Consider the following 17,826-nt stretch of genomic DNA (forward strand, 5'->3'; position numbering starts at 1 on the left):
GTGCGGTGGACGTGATGTACCTTGAGTTTAGCAAAGCTTTTGTTGCGGTCTCTCACAGTATTCTTATCAGCAAGTTAAAGAAGTATGGGTTGGATGAATGGACTATAAAATGGATAGAGAACTGGCTAGAGCATAGGGCTCAACGAGTAGTGATCAATGGCTCCATGTCTAGCTGGCAACTGGTCACAAGTGGAGTGCCCCAGGGGTCGGTCCAGGGGCTGGTTTTGTTCAACATCTTCATTACTGATCTGGAGGATGGGATATTTGCACCCTCAGCAAGTTTGCAGATGACACTAAGCTAGAGGGAGTGGTAGATATCCTGGAAGGTAGGGATAGGATAGAGAGTGACCTAAACAAACTGGAGGATTGGTCCAAAAGAAACCTGATGAGGTGCAACAAGGACAAGTGCAGAGTGCTGCACTTAGGATGAAAGATTCCCATGCACAGCTAAAGACTGTGGACTGGTGGGCTAGGCAGCAGCTCTGCAGAAAAGGACCTGCGGGTTACAGTGGATAAGACGCTGGATATGAATCAGCAGTGTGCCCTGGTTCCCAGAACGTGAATAGTATATTGGGCTGCATTTGTAGGAGCATTGCCAGCAGATGGAAGGAAGTGATTATTCCCCTCTATTCAGCATTGGGGAGGTCGCATTTGGAGTACTGTGTCCAATTTTGGGCCCCCCACTAAAAGAAGGATGTGGAGAAGTTGGAGAGAGTCCAGCGGAGGGCAACAAAAATGATTAGGGGTCTGGAGCACAAGACTTATGAGGAGAGGCTGAGGGAACTAGGTTTGTTTAGTCTGCAAAAGAGAAGAATGAGGGGGATTTGATAGCAGCCTTTAACTACCTGAAAGGGGGTTCCAGGGAGGATGGAGCTAGGCTATTCTCAGTGGTAGTAGATGACAGAACAAGGAGCAATGGTCTCAAGTTGCAGTGGGAGAGGTCTAGGTTGGATATTAGGAAAACATTTTTCACTAGGAGGGTGGTGAAGCACTGGAATGGGTTACCTAGGGAGGTGGTGGAATCTCCATCTTTAGAGGTTTTTAAGCTGAGGCTTGACAAAGCCCTGGCTGGGATGATTTAGCTGAGGTTAGTGCTGCTTTGAGCAGGGGGTATAGGGGGAGAAATGGAGCTATATCAGTAGCCCCTGAAAACCCATCCACCCCTGCTCAGAGCACTGCTTCTAACATGAAGAAGGGGTTGTTTTGGAGCTGGCTTGGTATTGAGAGATTGGAACAATGCCACCGCTCCTGGGATTTTTTTCCCAATCCTTTGCACTGAAAAACACTGAGCTGCAGAAAACGTGCCCTGGGGCAAAGGCAGTGGCCATGATCAAACCCTGATGGGAAATAGGAGGGATACGTTTGAGATGTTTCCAGGAACAAGTTTGTTTTCTGGGAGGAAAAGAGGGAAATTCTCTCTCTGTCTCTCTCTCACACACACACAAACACACAGTCTGAAAAATGTTAAAAGTGTCTAATAATTAACGACCAAATCCAGGCGCATCAGTATCGGGTGGATTCAGATCTCGGTTCACCCAGAGCCACTCCAGGACAGGGCCTGGACTTAGGGCCACAATCCGATCTCAATTGCCCCAGCATCACTCTGGAGTCACTCCAGAAACTTGGGCCCTCTCAATCCAGGCAGGGCTGAGCCCAGAGAATCCAGGTGTGACCTGATGACTGGGGAAGAGAGGGACTTTCACACAAAGGGCAAAAGGAGACAAATGGTCTTAGATAGGAAGAACACAGATTTTCTTCTTGTTCTTTCAATTCATCAAAATCATATCCCTGACAAGCTGTAGCGGGTGAACAGCTCAACCCACCAGCCAGTCAATGAGCTGCACAAGATATTTCTGCTCCAAAGAGACTCATGGCTATCGTGCTCTTCTCCCTCCACAACGGGGATTTTAACATTTGGAAAGGAGGGTTCGGGCAGCAAAGATTGAGGGAGTCTGGGGGAGCCAGGCTCAGGGTGGCAAAGATCACAGGATGTGCAGGACTGTAGACTCTGTTAGAAGGATCCTGACATGGGGGTGTCTTGTGGAGGAGAAAGGATTGTAGATTTTCAGATTTTGACCTGCACTCTGAAGAGGAGGTAATAAGTGAAAGCGACATCTTCTGACTCCTCAACTTTTCAATATCCCCCGGGCTGGAATTATATATTGCACAGGGCAAAATGAGTTTGTAAAAGACCTTTGATTAACGAAACCCTTGTGTTGCTCTTCACCTAACCTGACCTGTTATAATTTGACTTCTAATCACTTCAAATACTTCTGTAACACATAAATTGATTTGTTTCTTTTACCGAAAGTTGTGTGTTTGGTTTGAAGTGTGTGGGAGACACCACTTGGAATAACAAGCCTGGTGCATATCAGTTTCTTTGTTTAATGGACAAATTTATATGAGCTTAAACTCTTCAGTGGGCATAACTGAACATTTGAAGATGGAGGTATCTCGGGTTGCATGTGGAACTGGGGGTAATGGCTGGGACATTCTGTTGCATAATCCAAAGAGTGGTTGTGTAGAATCACTCATTCACTTAACTGGGAGCAGCTCACATGCTAGAGGTTGTGAGTGAACAGCCCAGGAGTGGGGTTTCTCCAAGCAGAGCAGAGAAAGAAGGGCTCTGGGAGTGGGGGATTGGGGTGATGCAGCCATACAGCAATCCAGATCGCACCAGGGGAAAGTCACAGACAGGGAGGCTTAAGTATCAGGGTATTGGGGTGTAGCAGGTGGCTGGGCAGTTCGAATGTATAGCTGCAGAGAGTAAGTGGTAACAAGGCACAGGACAGAGGAGAAGGAGAAATCCTACTGCTGAGTAGTGGCCGGGAAGGAAAAGAGGGAGGTTTCCTATGATGTTTTTGCCCAGTTTTGCTTGTCTGGTTCCTCTTGTGATGTAATCAGTCAGAGCAGCTTAACACCTGTCTGACTAGATAGTTTGGCAGAACATCGAGCTCTTAATGTGAGGGTCCAGTGTTCAAGCCCCTAGTCAGGCATTTACCTTCTGTGCCAGCATGCTAGTGAATCCTGTAATTGTCCAGAGCGACAGATGGATTCCCAAATGCCAGGGCCATTTCCTGGAAAGGTCCCTTTTCACCTGGTGAGTCCTTAAGGAGAGGGATTGAGGCCACTTCAACACAGGTGGAAACAGAAAACACAGTCTCTGTCTCTAGGTGTATCCTGGGGGTATAGGTGCTGAGAATGAAATAGGGGAGAAGTAGAGCGGGGGAGGGAGAATGAGTCTCAAGAGAGGGAGAAGAAAAGACTTCCATGTGTCATCCTGCCAGCTGCATGCCACATGTGTGCAGGCACCATAAGAGCAGTTGGTCCCATGGTGTAATGGGCAGCACTCAGGACTTTGAATCCTACAATCTGAGTTCGAGTCTTAGTGGGACCACATGGTGCTCCTTTGGTTTATGCTGAAACCATGGTGTCCAGGTTTCCAAGTCCCCGCCTGTGTTTTTACCTCCTGCTGGGTTATTCAGGCTCTCTGCAGCCAGGTCTTTGGTCCATCACAAACCAATGACACTAAAACAAGGTAATACCAGGCTGTTTAGAAGGTGATACAGTCTAATGCATCCAGATAAAGAAAAGACCCAGGAATGCTTAAAAAAGCTTTCTTTGATAGCATTCTGTCTTGTTTTTAACCACTTGTCAACAGCTGTGCTCGTAGAATATACACTTCATATTGTCTGACCATTGTGGCACCCACTGTTCTGATTATTTCTGTCTGATTCTTTGATTATTTCTGTCTGTTCTATAACTAACTGTAATCAGTTAAGGTGGTGCGGTATGACTGGTTAGAGAATTATGTTACAATCAGTTAGGACAGGTTAAAGAATTATCTTGTAATATTTTTAAGAAAATGAGTGGTTAACTTACACTTTAAAAACTGAGGTCAAACAGGAAGTAAGGTGGGAAGAAGAAAAATTACTGGTGTGCAGAATTGGGATTCTTTCCTGACTACCCCGATAAACCCATAGTATTGCCTGCTCCTTGACTCTGGACTTCTGCTTCTGTCAGCGAACCAAGAGCTTTTGCACTTTTGTTTTTCCAAAATTTTAATGGAGGGAACTTTGGATACACTTTGAAGATAAAAAGTTTTTGTTTGTTTTGTGGTTAATGCAAGGACCAAGGCAGCTGTGTTTTATAGATTGTATTTGGTGGCTCCGGTTTTACAAGCAAAATGCACCATTTTAAGAAATAAATAAAATGCATAAGAATCAGCAAAGTAAAAACAGGGGCTGATAAACATAGCACTCTGAATAAGAGAATGGAGGGTTTAAAATTACAAAACCATGTTGCCAGTGAAAGCTATGCAGCAAAGAATAATAAAATAGAGCTAAGATATGGTAACTTGAGTGCAAAAGTAAGTGATTTAAAGAGAAAGAGAAGCGATAAATGTAGCTTTTGTAGAAATTAGTATTACAAAAGCTGAGGGGAATTAAACAGTTGAAGGTTGTTGAAGGTGGTGTGGAAGAGGAATTCTTGGTTTCTTTGCAGCTATCCTGAAGGAAGGATGGGCCCTTTTCCCAAGGGCATGGTCTGTGAATCCTGACTGAGATCATTTGAATGTGGATGATTTGGTTGGAATCACTGAAGGGAAAAGGGAGGGTTCAGTTTAAATTTAACTGCCTCCAAATGTGTAAAAGGGAATGTAATTTTTGTACAGCTGTGTGAAAATCATTAGAGCTGTGCAAGGGAGAATTTGTGTGTGCAAATATATTGTGTAAATCTGTAAAGTTTTAAGGACCTAAACCAACACTCTTGGTTTGTAAAATCCTGCCTGTAGTTTTCAGAATAATTGGTTTTATTATCATTTAACCCTTTGGGTGCTTCCATGCTGTATCAACATCTTTTGAAGACCAAAGCTGTAGCTGTGGTAGAGGCAGCCAGAAACAGGAGAATTGGGAGAGAGTCTGGATCTGTTTTTTTTTGTTTGTTTGTTTGTTTTTGTGGTGACAAAGTAGCACAAAGGAGCTGAAAATATGGACATATCTGGGCAGCAAACAAACTAGTTGAAACAAAAAAGGCTCAGAGTTCAACCCTCCAAGAAGGTAAGGTAGAAAATATTATAAACTTGGCCTGCTCATAGAACAAGAACAGAAGAAAAATGGAGGTAATTCCTCTGTTTTGCCTCAAATCAGCAAAAAAAATATTAAAAGGAAGGGCTATTTTAAGCAATAATCTGCCCTCCCCCACCCCAAAGGAAGTAGAAAAGAATTACTTTTGTCTCTCAGAACTTCAGGAAAAGCTTGCACCAGCAAAACCGCTGAAGAGCAAAACCATGGGTCTAATATTGCAACAAAAATTGTGTTTTGTGTTTTATGTTCTGTGTTGTTTGTCTTAGTACTAACATTTTTGTTTATTGTGTTTAAAAAAACTGGGAAAGGTAAATCTATGTATAATTTGGTCCAGTCACATTGCATGGAACCCTGATAGTTAAACAAATTACACAAAAGGGTGAGGTAGTGGCTGCTACCATGTGTTTTTGTGCCCAGGAGCCTTTACAGCTATTCTGAAGGGAAATGGGCCCTTTTCCTGAAGGAATTGTCTGTAAACAATTAATTGTAAATAACTGAAGCGGACAGCGGGCAAAGGGACAATCTGACTGGAATCATTTGACTACTTAACAATCGGTGAAAATTATAAAAAAAGGGGAATAAGGGATTTCCATTAAAAGTTGACTGTCTCTGAAGGTACAAAATGGGAATCTGGGTACATTTGTGTAAAAGGAATTGGAGCAGTGCAAGGGATATTAAGCAAACACAGACAGCTAGTGTTGCTTGGCTTTGTTATGCAGCATTTAATTCTTTGGATATCTCAATGACAAGAGAACATGATCATGGCAGGGGCAGGAAGAACCAAAATAGTAAAGGAAATTCTGGATCGGGGAAGTCAAATTCAAGAATTGCAAAAATCTGACCCAGGACTGGTGGGCCTCACAAAACTAGGGACCGAGCATGTACCAAAGGGAACTAAGGGAAGGTATTTGATGTGCTCTAACACGCGAGGGAGTAGTAATGCTGTGCCCTCAGGGAAGTTGGACGGCTTTCCTAAGCTGGGTGCCCAGAAGCTTGGTGGAGGGGCACCCTGGAATTGAGGAGGAATTAGGGAACTTTAAAAGGGTTGTTCTGGTGGGCAGGAATGGCAGCCGAATTGAAGTCACACCTGGAACATTGTTTAGATTGTGCTATGCACAATTCACCTCACAAGGTGCTAAGGTGAGACTTAATGAGACAAGCCCCACAAGGACCTTTGGACAGAATACAAATTGACTACACAGGAGCCCTAGCACTGGATCAAAGGAGAAATTGATTCATGTTGATGGTGGTCGGTGCTTTCAGCAGGTGGGTGGGAGCGTTCACCACAAGGCATCAAACTGCCTGCGTAACTGCTAAAAAATTGGTAAACGAGGTATCCACTCATTGGGGAGTCGAAAGGTGATTGACTCAGACCGAGGAGCTGCTTTCCGGTCAGACCTCTCAGCCCTCTCCAGAATCACACGATTGTTCCATATTGCTTATCACCCGCAGGGGCCAGGAATCAAAGGGCACAGGATTCTCTCCACACGAGGCTCTCATGGGAAGGCCCATGGACCAGTGGGAAAATTGACTTACTCCAGTACCTGGCGAGGTCACCACACATGGAGTAACACAAGAATGGGTTTTAACCCTAATAAACTATGTGAGACAAGTACAAGAGGCGGTGGCCTGGAGAGATGAGCAAGGAGCAGCTTGGGTGAAAGTATGGCATGACCTGCGCGGAGAGCACCATTTAGCCATGGTGGAAGATCAAGTAATGTACCAGATTCCAGGACAACATCATCCATTGCCAGCTCCTAAATGGAGGGGCCCTGACCTGGTCCTTGATCGATTAGGGCCCAGCATCCTGCTATTGGGTACAGAGAATGGAGGGTGGGAGTGCGTCCACTGCAGACAAATAAAAAGGGAGAAAAAGGGAACTGGGAAAGGGGATGCAAAAATTACATCATACGTGTGTTATAGCTTCACCCACAAAGGTAAAAATGGGGATTCCCTGGCCCTGGATGGAATGATCATTGCTGCTAATCAGAACTGTTACAGCAATAAATGTGACTCAAATCCCATGATGTGCATTGTCAAAAAGAGGAAACACATGGACTGCTACATCTTCAACTTGTGGTAATGAAGCAAATGAGGACTGTAAAAACTTTCCTATAGAAAGATGTACCATCAATCCTCCAACAGGAATTTGGCAGTGCCGGTATACGGTTTATGGAGTAAATGGGGAAATCCCAAGTTGGTGGAGAATATCAAATTTATCAGGAGATATTGCATAGTATTCCCTGGGCGCTGCCATGATTAATGATAGTAGGAGGCTCAATTATCCAGCCATGTGGTTTGTCACAAAGGGTCCAAAGAATGTGACCCTCTGGTCTCCTGGAGTGTATGAGCCCTCTTTGGAAATGGGGCCTACAATGAGGGTGTGATGTCACCCCGTGTAACCACCATGGTACTTCCATGGATAATCCCCAAAGGTGTGGTTGTTATGTACATATTACACTGGGCGTAAAGTCCCCTTTGGGACATTGGGTGTATAATGATGTAACCATTGTGCAGAATGTAACCCTACAGGTAATATGGATGCCACGTTGGAAAAATCCTAATTGAAATTGGCCGCAGCCTGGAGCTGAGAATATTCCCTGATGAGCAAACGTGTGGGAGACATTGTGCAGTCAGTGCTTTCCAACATGTCCTTTAGATCTATTACATGGGTGGTACACTCCAAAGAATGGTGGGTGGACCAAATTCATCCCAACTGTAATGTATACATACAAGGATTGACACAACAATTTGATTGGTGGGTCTGGGGATGTACCTGGAACCGTCACTGGAAAAGGGGAGTTGGGCATCAGGGAACAGAGTACTGGGTACATGCAGTCTGGGGGGACGAGTGGGTAACCAAACACTTGATAAGCCAAAATGTAAAATTTCAACAATAAATTAATGGCACAGTAACTATTGGCCATTGCCATAGGATGGGGGAAGGCAGCAAAGGTGAACCTGCGGTTAACCCATTGAGTGGGAGACCTTCTGACATAGGTGGCGGATGGCTTCAGAGGGCTAACATGGGGAGAGGTGTGTGTGTGTTTGTGTATAGGCATACAAAATGCTCAGTTAACAATGTTAATGAATGTCATGATGGATGCTTGGTCAGAACAATGGCCTCCCATGTTAAAAAGCAAGGCTACCCCCTATATATCCCCATTTACAAAAACATTCCCGTCCACCTGGAAAATAACATCCGCAATTTGTGGGGCCAGCACTTGTGTAATAGTTACCATGATGCCGTGGGATGGCAATGCAACTAAGGTGGTCCCCCTGAGCCCTATGGGAGTAACAAGAAAAGGGGGTGTGCATTGGGAACCACTGGGAGATAGGAAAGGAGGCTGGAATGCTGTGAATTGGACTACCATTAAGTTAAGCAATTGTATATCCAGCAGAGATGTGTGGATGTTCCCCTCTCTTCTGACTATGGAGGAGCAGGATCAATGGCCTGTTGCAAGGGGAGGGCATCTAGGGGTTAAGTATGTGGGGTAGGGAGTATTGTGTTGGGAATGTATGCAATCCTGTAATATAACACAGCAGCATATGACTGGATCATAAACATCTATACTCTGCCATCCGGATTATGCTGCACTAATGGATCAGTGGACCTAAATGTTCTGAATAATCGCACCAGCACCTACTATCCCATCCTGTACCAAGTAGTCAAGTTGGTTTGGACAACACCAACAACATTTTTGCCAGTATAAGACAAGTTAGATGTCTTCAGTTCACCAGGGTCTGATGAAATACACCCTAGAATACTTAAGGTATTGGTTGATGAGATCACTGAGCCATTAGCAATTATCTCTGGTAACATATGGAGGAAGGGAGAGATCCCAGAGGACTGGAGAAGGGAAAATGTAGAACCTAGCTATAAAAAGGGGCATGAGGACAACCCAGGAAAATATAAACCAGTCAGCTCAATTTTGGTATCAGAAAAAATAATGGAGCAAATAATCAGTTTGTAAGCACCAGCAGATAATGAGGTGATAAGTAACAATCCACATGGATTTGTCAAGAAAATATCATGTCAAAACATGTTAACAAGGTTGTGCATAGGTGGAAGTAGTGCATGTGATAGATCTCAACTTTAGTGGGCTTTTAATACTGTCTCACACGACCTTCACATAAAAAAACTAGGGAATACAGGGTTTTTTTCTTAATAAGTGATGTGAGTTGGCCTGTCACTGCACCAAAGGGGGATGCAGTTGCTTGGAATCGATGGGAGAAGAATAAATGCAGCAGATTAGCCTGGCATTGAACCCACGCATCCACAGCACAAAGAAGACTTAGTAGTACATTGCTTTAACTTCCCAGCTATCTCATTTCTGTGAGTTCAATGGTGAACATTATGTCATTTTTTGCTGTGTTTTTTCCACACCCCTGACCAGCAAAAGTTTACCTACATAAGCGATGGTGTACACAAAGCTTCGGTCTTTCATGATGTCACAGAGAAAATTTTATAAAAGCTAAACCCCGCCCTACTCAGCCAGCCACTGAGCTTGGAGAAATGTTACAGGCAGCAAAAACCTTGGAAATAATTAAATAACAGCAAACCCATCAACAAGGTGTCCAGATAGTTACAGCAATTGTCTGCTCATCTGGTGCCATACCAGTTCCCCACTTTTATTCTTCTCCCATCTGTCCCCATCAAACACCCCCCCCCCCCTTCAGATCAGTGATAGCCCTGCACTCATTGCTTCCTTCACACATAGGACAGGTCAACACTTAAGCCATGCCCCAGTGCGACTGCAAAACTATAACATTTCAGTGGTGACTCTACCTACATTGATGGTAGGGTTTCTCCTGTCAGTTTAGGTACCCCATTTCCACAGGCGATGATGATGGGAGAAGCCCTCCTGTGGACATTGCTTTATCTACACTAGGGGTTCGGTCAGTATAACTGCATTCCTTGGAGGGGGAGGAATATTTTTACACCCCTGAGAAAAGTAGTTATATATATATATATATATATATATATATATATATATTTTTTTTCTGTCAAAGGTCTGTGTCCTGGGCGGGCAGGGCGAGATACCAGCAGGGTGAGCTCCCACCTCTTTTCAGCTAGTGGCCTGTGCTATACTGGAGCCTCCCCAGTTATTTACTGACAGATAAAATTTGCAGAATTTCCAATTTTGGGGGCACAGAATTCCCTCAGCAGATCTAGGGGAAGCAACTCACCAGGGTTAGCAGCCCCATGCCAGGCACACCAGGTTTCGGATAGCAGGCTCAGCCTATCAGGATCCAAGTGTGGAGGTGTCACCATGACTCAGTGGGTCACAGTTTAGGATACCAGATGCAGGACTAACCACTGAGAAATGGGGCAGCATCACCCCAGAGTGCTGGTTATTCTCCCATAAGATATACCAAAGCAGCCACAAAAGTAAACTTCTGTCTCAGCGCACCCATTAACCAGAAGTCAGAGAAACAGTCTCCTTAGATATCCCAGCCATTGTTTCTTCACGCAGATACTAGACTTTATGAGTGGTCATTTAAAACCAATTTAATCAAACAAAGAGTTCTTCTGATCCCAAGAGATCAGCCACACAGCCAGCCCTATATATAACTCAGAGTGTAGCTTCCCATCTGCAGTTGGAAATGCTGCCCATCTGCAGGGATGGTGTAACATAGCCCAGCACGGCCCTTCTGTGGGCTTTGTCTCAGACACAGCACTGGTTGTAGAAGTGTTCATGCCATGAATGGCTTCATGATGCTTTGGCATGACGCCCACACACCCTGTGGCAATGCAGGGGTGATTCCAGCCCTAGCTCTCATACAGGGAGAACAGGAGTGAGTTTCACATGCCTATTTTTGAGGATTTAATCTGGGGCACCTGCGCCGTGGGAGGGACCCTGGAAGCTCAGACTCAGAGCTGGAACAGGCCCTGAATTAGGGGCTGGCTGTATGGTTTCCAGCACTCTGATGTCTCAGACAATCTCTCTCTGCTAAAGCTTTGTCAAGTCTGTGTTCTCAGGGATGCTCCCGCACTGCTTCAGCTCACTTCACGCTCTATAGAGAGGAGCACAAGCAGCAGCCAACTTTAGGGCAGAGCTAGGAGCCACCAGGTGACAGGGACTTTGTCTTAGACACCCCAGCCCCAGCACAAGGTATATGCAAGGCAGCTCTAGGAAAGCTGGGGAGTGGAGTTTTGTTGGGATTGAGAGTGTTTTAGGGGGTTGTACGGATATAGTGCCCTGCAAGAAAGTGGGGTTAAAACACCAACCTCACTGTGAGCAGGATTTGAACTTGTGAGGGGGGAAACCCCATTGGATTGCAAGTCCAACACCTTAACCACTTGGCCATCACAGCTGTGCAAATAGAATGCATCAACACCAGAGAAACTGGTCAATAAGCACAATGCCCAGACTCAAAATCATCTGAAAAACAGAATTCAAACCTGGCTCCCAAAGCACTAGGTGAATTTGCAGTTTTTCCTCTTTTCTTAGCCATGTGCACTAGCACAGCGAGCACTTTTCAAAGTCTCCCCTCCCACAGCTGAGAAAGGGAAAGGTTTCTCAGGTTCTAGCTTGATTTGTATGAGGATAATTGGACCTTAGGGACATGCACTGCCCTTTGCTGCAGAAACCAGTGATGGATGGAAGCAGGCTAAGAAAAATGTTTCCTGGAGACAATAATAGCTCCCCTGGTATAGCAGCAGCATGTCTGGAAATGTCTCCCAAGAGGAGCTAAAGCATTTATGGTTCAGTAGCACAGTCTTACATACAACGTAAGAGGTCTGTGTTTGTTTTCAGAGAAAAAATTCTTAGGTTTTTGCAGCAGAAAGTTTTCATCTTTTTGCATTCTCTGAGGTGTGGCTTTGTTCACAATGCATCACGTGAGATATAATGTGGTCAAGAAGCCTGGTCAATGGGGGAGTTGTGGGGGTTTGGGAAGGGGTATTAACACAGGATCTGGGGTTCCCATTCCTGGAGCGTGGGGTTCTCAGTGGAGCTCAGAGATCATGGACCCTAAGACCCTGCCATCCTTGCCTCATGCTTCATTTCCTTCCGCACACTGTCCTCTGATGTCTACTCCTGCCCGTGTGCCCAGGGTTGCTTCTGCACTGGCTGGTACCAGCACCACGATTTCTGCTACTACCCTGTGGAGAACATCACAACTTGGTGGAAAGCTGAGGTATGGATTCCCTGGTCTTGAGGTCACAGGCTTGGCAGGGTCTGGAATGACCTCATGGAGCTGGGCTAGGACTTCCCGTGGTGGGATTTGTGGAAATGGAGAGAAAAAAACTCTTAGATAGGTTCGGTTTGGGATACGGGGGGGCGGGTTGGCGAGACAGTGATGATTCTAGGGATTTGCTTAATCAATAAACCTTTTATTTTGTAAGAAACAATTCTATCCTTATAATAAACAGTTCTATTTCTATAATAAACAGTTCCACAGCAAGCAATTGCACAGTAAACAGTGATAGCAAAGGGCAGGAGAACTCCGTGCGCGAAAGGACAAAATGCGCCACCCAAGACTTTTGCGTTTGTGTTCTCTCCGGATCAACGCATGGCTGCCAGCCTGTGACACTAGGGTGCCTGGTTTTGGAGTTCCCCAAAGGAGTTACAGGTCAAACACAACAAAGAACAGTTAATCTATACTCACAAACATTATATGCAGGTATACCATGTTGGCCAAATTCAGTTGCCATTTGCTTTAGATACTGCAGATGGGATAGAGCCACTTTGCATGATCAATTCGCAGCAAAGTGGGCTGGGGAAGATGTGTCATCCCGCTGAACTGACACGACCAGAAGATACACGGGGTGCCAAGTAGATTCAATTCCTCTCTGCTACCTGGGTTTGAACTTTTATAGTTTCCCGCAGTCAGCAGAGGCTAAGCCCCATTGGTTGCTATTTGCTGCAGGACCTTTTAAGGTCATGGCTTGGAGTTTAGCCAACCAGGTGCTCATGTTTTCGTGGGCAGGTATGGACCAGCCAACCAGGTGATTACAGTTTTCCCGGGCAGTTGCTGACCATGCACCAGCAGGTGAGGTCACTTCATCCCCTTATAAGGAGACAAGTACATACAGCTCATGCTGCTGAGTCAACCCTCCCTAGACTGCTTCTTCATCCGTGTCGGGGCGGTGGTGCACGTGGTGCTGCAGACGCCACTATGCGATTTTGTCTCCACAGGATTTTATGTCATCCATATTACAGCAGCTGACAGGAGAATAGGTAAATGACACCCCATAATGGAGGAGTGGGAACAAAGGTGTGTGGAGGTAACTGGGTTGGGGGCACAGGCTGTCCGTGGAAAATTACAGTGTTTGGGGGAAATGGGGGGGAGGGGAGAAAGAAAAAGCAGAGAGAGAGAGGAATGGGGCGGGGGGAGAAGAAGCAGGGAAAAAAAGGGGGGAGAGAAAGAAAATGCAGAGAAAGACATAGGAAGAAGAAAAACCTAAGCCAAAAAAAGGTACAGGAAGCAACAGAAATCAGTGGGGCTCTTTGGAAACTCACACCCCTAAGCCTTTATCCTGGCTCTGAGAGAAGAGTGGGAGTTGCTCCGCAGCCACCGGAGTGAAACTGGGGGTGTCAGCAATCCTTGCCAGCCGTTCCAAGGCTGTGCTCCAGGTTTTTTCTGCTAACATCCTTTGCTGTTTTACTAGCTCCTCCAGATGAGATTGGCTGTCCCCGTTTTGATGGATGGTGGGGCCCTCTTCTCCGTCCGATTGGGGACCAGTGGGAATCTGGATTTCTGGGTGACACCCCAGACAGGATGGCTGCAGCATCAGGAAGGGAAGGAGGGTAAAAAGAAGCTCTCCTTCAAGCTGGAGTCGAATCAGTGACCTCAGGTTAGCCAGCTGAGTGTCCACTACAGTCCTCCGCTCTATCACCTGAGCTATCGGAAGGCAGCCAAGCAAGGGGCAGCCCGCTGCTGTCACCACTTCCTGCAAGTGAGCCCGTCTGCGCGTGCCGGGACAAATGCCAGCCGAGTGACTGGAATATGAAGGGACGGTCAAACAGCTGAGGAGAGTTTCTGTAGTGTAGCAGTTATCATGTTTGCTTCACACACAACAGGGCCCTAGTTCAAAGCTGGGCAGAAGCATGAGATCTTCCTTTTTTCCCCCTTCTCCTTGCTCTTCAGGAAGGCTCTCCTCCTTCTGTCGCTGGCCTGTACTGGGATTCCCCCTTCCCCTGGCTGGACAGTGGGCGGTCACATCAGCTGAGCGTGGCCCTTGGCGTCAGCCGTGATGAGCTCCAGGCCTCAGGCCACTCACCTCTTAGAAGGTTGCGCCTTGGCCTCTTCTGCCCTTCGAAGATGGCGTGCGGAGGCCAACTCTGCCGGCTGGCCTCCTTTGCATTACTGGCCAAAGGAGGAAGTGAGGCAGGAATGGGGCAAAAGAAGCAAGTCAAGCAGAGGAAGGCAGGGCAGAAGCCAAGGCCCTGAGTGTGGCTAACTGGGCTCAGTGGAGCACCACCGTTCCTTCTGCCAAAGCCTGTGGAGGTGCGGTGAGCTCCTGGGAGGCGGAAGCCTGTGCCTGCCTTGTGGCGTTCCAGGGAGGGCTACCTGGAGCCCAGGAGAAAAAGGGGGCTGTGACGCTGGCTTGATTGGGGCGGGGGGAGCATTTATTATATTTTTAACATCCATACATCAGAATCATAATAATTCATGTGAGATATGCCATGTCAGGTACTATTAGAAAGGCTGGAACGTGCTAAGTAAGATGATAATGTTTATGGTTACGGTCATGTGTTATGTGTGTAATGGAAGTGCTGAATATGTTTGTATCTGTATTTCATATTGTACTGTGTTTCTGGGCGACACCCCACACAGGATGGCTGCAGCACTGGCCTGCTTAATGACCCATTAAAGGAATTCAAAGGTACAATGGGCCCACAGGGCGGAGCCAGGAATATACCTGATGAGTCACCAGGACTTACTCCCGTGGCCCTGGCCTCCATCTTATTCCTGTCAATTTCCACAAGCAGCATGGAAAAGGTCAAAGGACATAAAAGGCAGCTGCACCACATCCATTTTGCCTCCAGTCTTCAGTCACCAGTCTTCACCTACCTCTGGATCGACTCATCTACAACTGAACGGAACTGAAGCTGTGAAACAAAGGACTGAGACCCATCCAGGTACTGGATGTACACCAGAGGGACTATACAAGCCTGCAAACTCCACAATTCTACCAGAAACCTGATCTATATGGACTTTCGATTCAATTGCCTGGGTCTGATTGCTTTCATCATTTAACACTTCTCTTATGGTTTGTTTCTTTCTTTTCATAATAAACTGTTAGTTTTAGTTACGAAAGGATTGGCTGGCAGTGTGGTATTTTGGGTAAGATCCAAACTTCCATTGATCTGGTAACTTGGCTGACTCTTTGGGGTCAGGAGAAACCTTTTTGATAAAGAGCAGAGAGTTTTAAAGAACTGATCTCTTTACTGGACCTAGTGGCCAATTGGGAGCCAGAGACTGAAATGCAGTGAAGGGGGCTGTGTATATTTTTATTTTGGCTTCTTGATAAGCAGTGTGGGGAATCAGAAGCACTGTTTGTGGCTGGTCGGGAAGTCTGGAACTGGCATCTCTATGCCCAGGCCAACAGATTCTTGGGCTGCTCTGAGGTTGGTCGTCACTTGAGACCTGGGATCGTTCAGCCAGTGCCCCACACAAATGCAGCCCAGCCCTTGGGGGCTGCTAGGCTTCTGACGCTGTCCTGGGGGAGCATTTGTATCAGTCGGTATCTCAGCATCTGGTGGCTCTGAGGATTCTCAGGGATGGCTTCGTCTTCCCTTTCGTGATGTGTCGGAGGGAGAATTGCTCTAGAGAAGCAGATCTCCAGGGGAGATCTCAGGCCTGATGCTGCACCATGGAGGCCGGGCTACTGGCAGGTAAATTACCTGAATTGATTGAGAAATTTCATCCCAGGGAGCCCCAGCTAACTATCCCCATCCCCCGTGTGACAGTCTCCCAGGAACAGGGCTCTGGAGCCACTTGGGATGCAGCCAGTCAGGCCTCTAGTGAGGCAGGCGTCTGTATCCCCTCCCTCCTTGAACAGGGCCAGCATTTAGCGGCTTTTGTGCCCTGCGGAGTTGGCATCCCTGGATCTATCCCACCGTGGGGCTCCCCCGGCCTCTACTTTCGACCAACCCCAGTTCATGCTGCCTTTGTTTTTCCTGTTCTTTGTCATGTTGCCTCCCTTTCTCTGCTTCCTCTCTTTCACGGTGCCTTGACAACGAGAGTCCTGCAGCACGTTAAAGACTAGCACATTTCTGCAGGCATCAGCTTTTGTGGGCTGCACCCCTCTTCGTCAGGTGCATGCAATGGAAATCAGATGGGGGTATACAGACACATCCGAGGGTAAGAAAGAACTCCTCTCTTTTTCTTGCTGCGCTAGCTCTCTGTCACAGCTTTATTTCCAACCGTTTCACATCTGGGCGGGGACTTGGCCCTGTGAAGACCCTGCTGGCTGGGGACGTGCCTCTTGAGGATGCCTGGCTGCCACTCCGGCTGCTCCCAGCCCCCCTGGCAATCCCGTTTGGGTGAGGAGCTGGCTTTTGAGACCAGTCGCTCACCTCCAGCTGGGCAATCAGCTGTGCGCTGAGGAGCCTTCCAATGCGCAGAGCTCTCTGCTCAGCTCTACAAGTCCTTAAGGAGACAGTGGTACTCCATCTTCGCTGCTCCCTCCAACTCCCCTTAGTCCCACTGCTCCTGAATCACTGCCAGACGCTCTCGTCTGCGGAGTACATCTGGCCATCCTCTGGCTACCGCATGTAAGGGAGTCCCCACGAACAGTGCTCCGGGACCAGCTAGGACACAGCTGGACAGGACTCAAGTGCGTCGGAGTCTGCCCCTCAGGTCTCCCCACGCCAGTGCAGCTGCCTCCTGAATCTGGCCTCGCAGGGTTGAGCGTCCCTTTTCCGCCTGAATTCCCCTGCAGATCCCCCTGGATGGGATCCTGGGGAGTTCTTCCATGGCCCCTAAAGGGGGCACGCACCGTGCCTTGCCATCAGAAGCGATTCACAGCCAGCGTGGAAGTCGGAAAGGTTTATTAGTTCTCAGGATCACAGTGTAGAAAGATTTTCTTAGCAGCTGAATTAGAAGTTACAGCAGCAACCAATTGGAAAGCCCCTACTTCTGGGCCCTACACCTCCAGCCCGCCATGGGGGGACTCGACTCTTCCAGCCAGCCACTCCCCAGCCCCAGCACCTTGCCCCTCCTCAGTCCTTTGTCTCCTTCCCAGGCAAGATGCAGCCTGTTACAGCTGGTTGAGGAAAGGCAGGGGGTCCTGGCCAGGTCTGCCTAGGTGTCGCTGGGGAAGGCCCATCTGCCCTCTAGTGGCCTCTGCAATTATCACACACCCGGGTCCTATCGCCGAAATACATGAGTAACATATGGGGGAAACTGAGGCACACCCACAGCACTTCGAGAAAACCCCAAGAATATCTCCACTTCTTCACACACCCATCCCAGGGGCTAGCTGTGTCAGAGCATGGCAGCCTTGAAGCCACAAGCAGTCCATCACTTTCCGTTCAGCCGGCCCAGCTGCAATATCTTTAGCATAGCAAAGGCAGGAGGATTCCATGGTTGGAGGGGGCCTTGAAGCCAGGACTCCTGAGTTCCACTCCTAGCCGGGGGAAGCTGCATAGCTAATACTTGGAGCAGGGAGCCAGGCCCGGTGGGTTCTACTCCCAGCTCTGCCCCACGTTCTAGACGTCACCTGCACTCTCTGTGTCTCCCTTTTCTTCCCAGTCAGATGGGACTAAAAGTGACACTTCCCCGGTGC

General features: G+C 47.4%; 1 non-coding gene across 1 annotated transcript; it reads right to left on the minus strand.

Annotated features, from left to right (window-relative positions):
• Positions 1-11,318: 11,318 nt before the first annotated feature.
• Positions 11,319-11,402, minus strand: TRNAA-UGC (transfer RNA alanine (anticodon UGC)). Its single transcript has one exon. It is a non-coding gene; the product is annotated as a tRNA-Ala (tRNA).
• Between the last annotated feature and the right edge of the window lie 6,424 nt (positions 11,403-17,826).

Source organism: Emydura macquarii, unplaced genomic scaffold (assembly GCF_026122565.2).
Source record: "Emydura macquarii macquarii isolate MOO-44397 ecotype Brisbane River unplaced genomic scaffold, CSIRO-AGI_Emac_v2 contig_3263, whole genome shotgun sequence".
NCBI lineage: Eukaryota > Metazoa > Chordata > Testudines > Chelidae > Emydura > Emydura macquarii.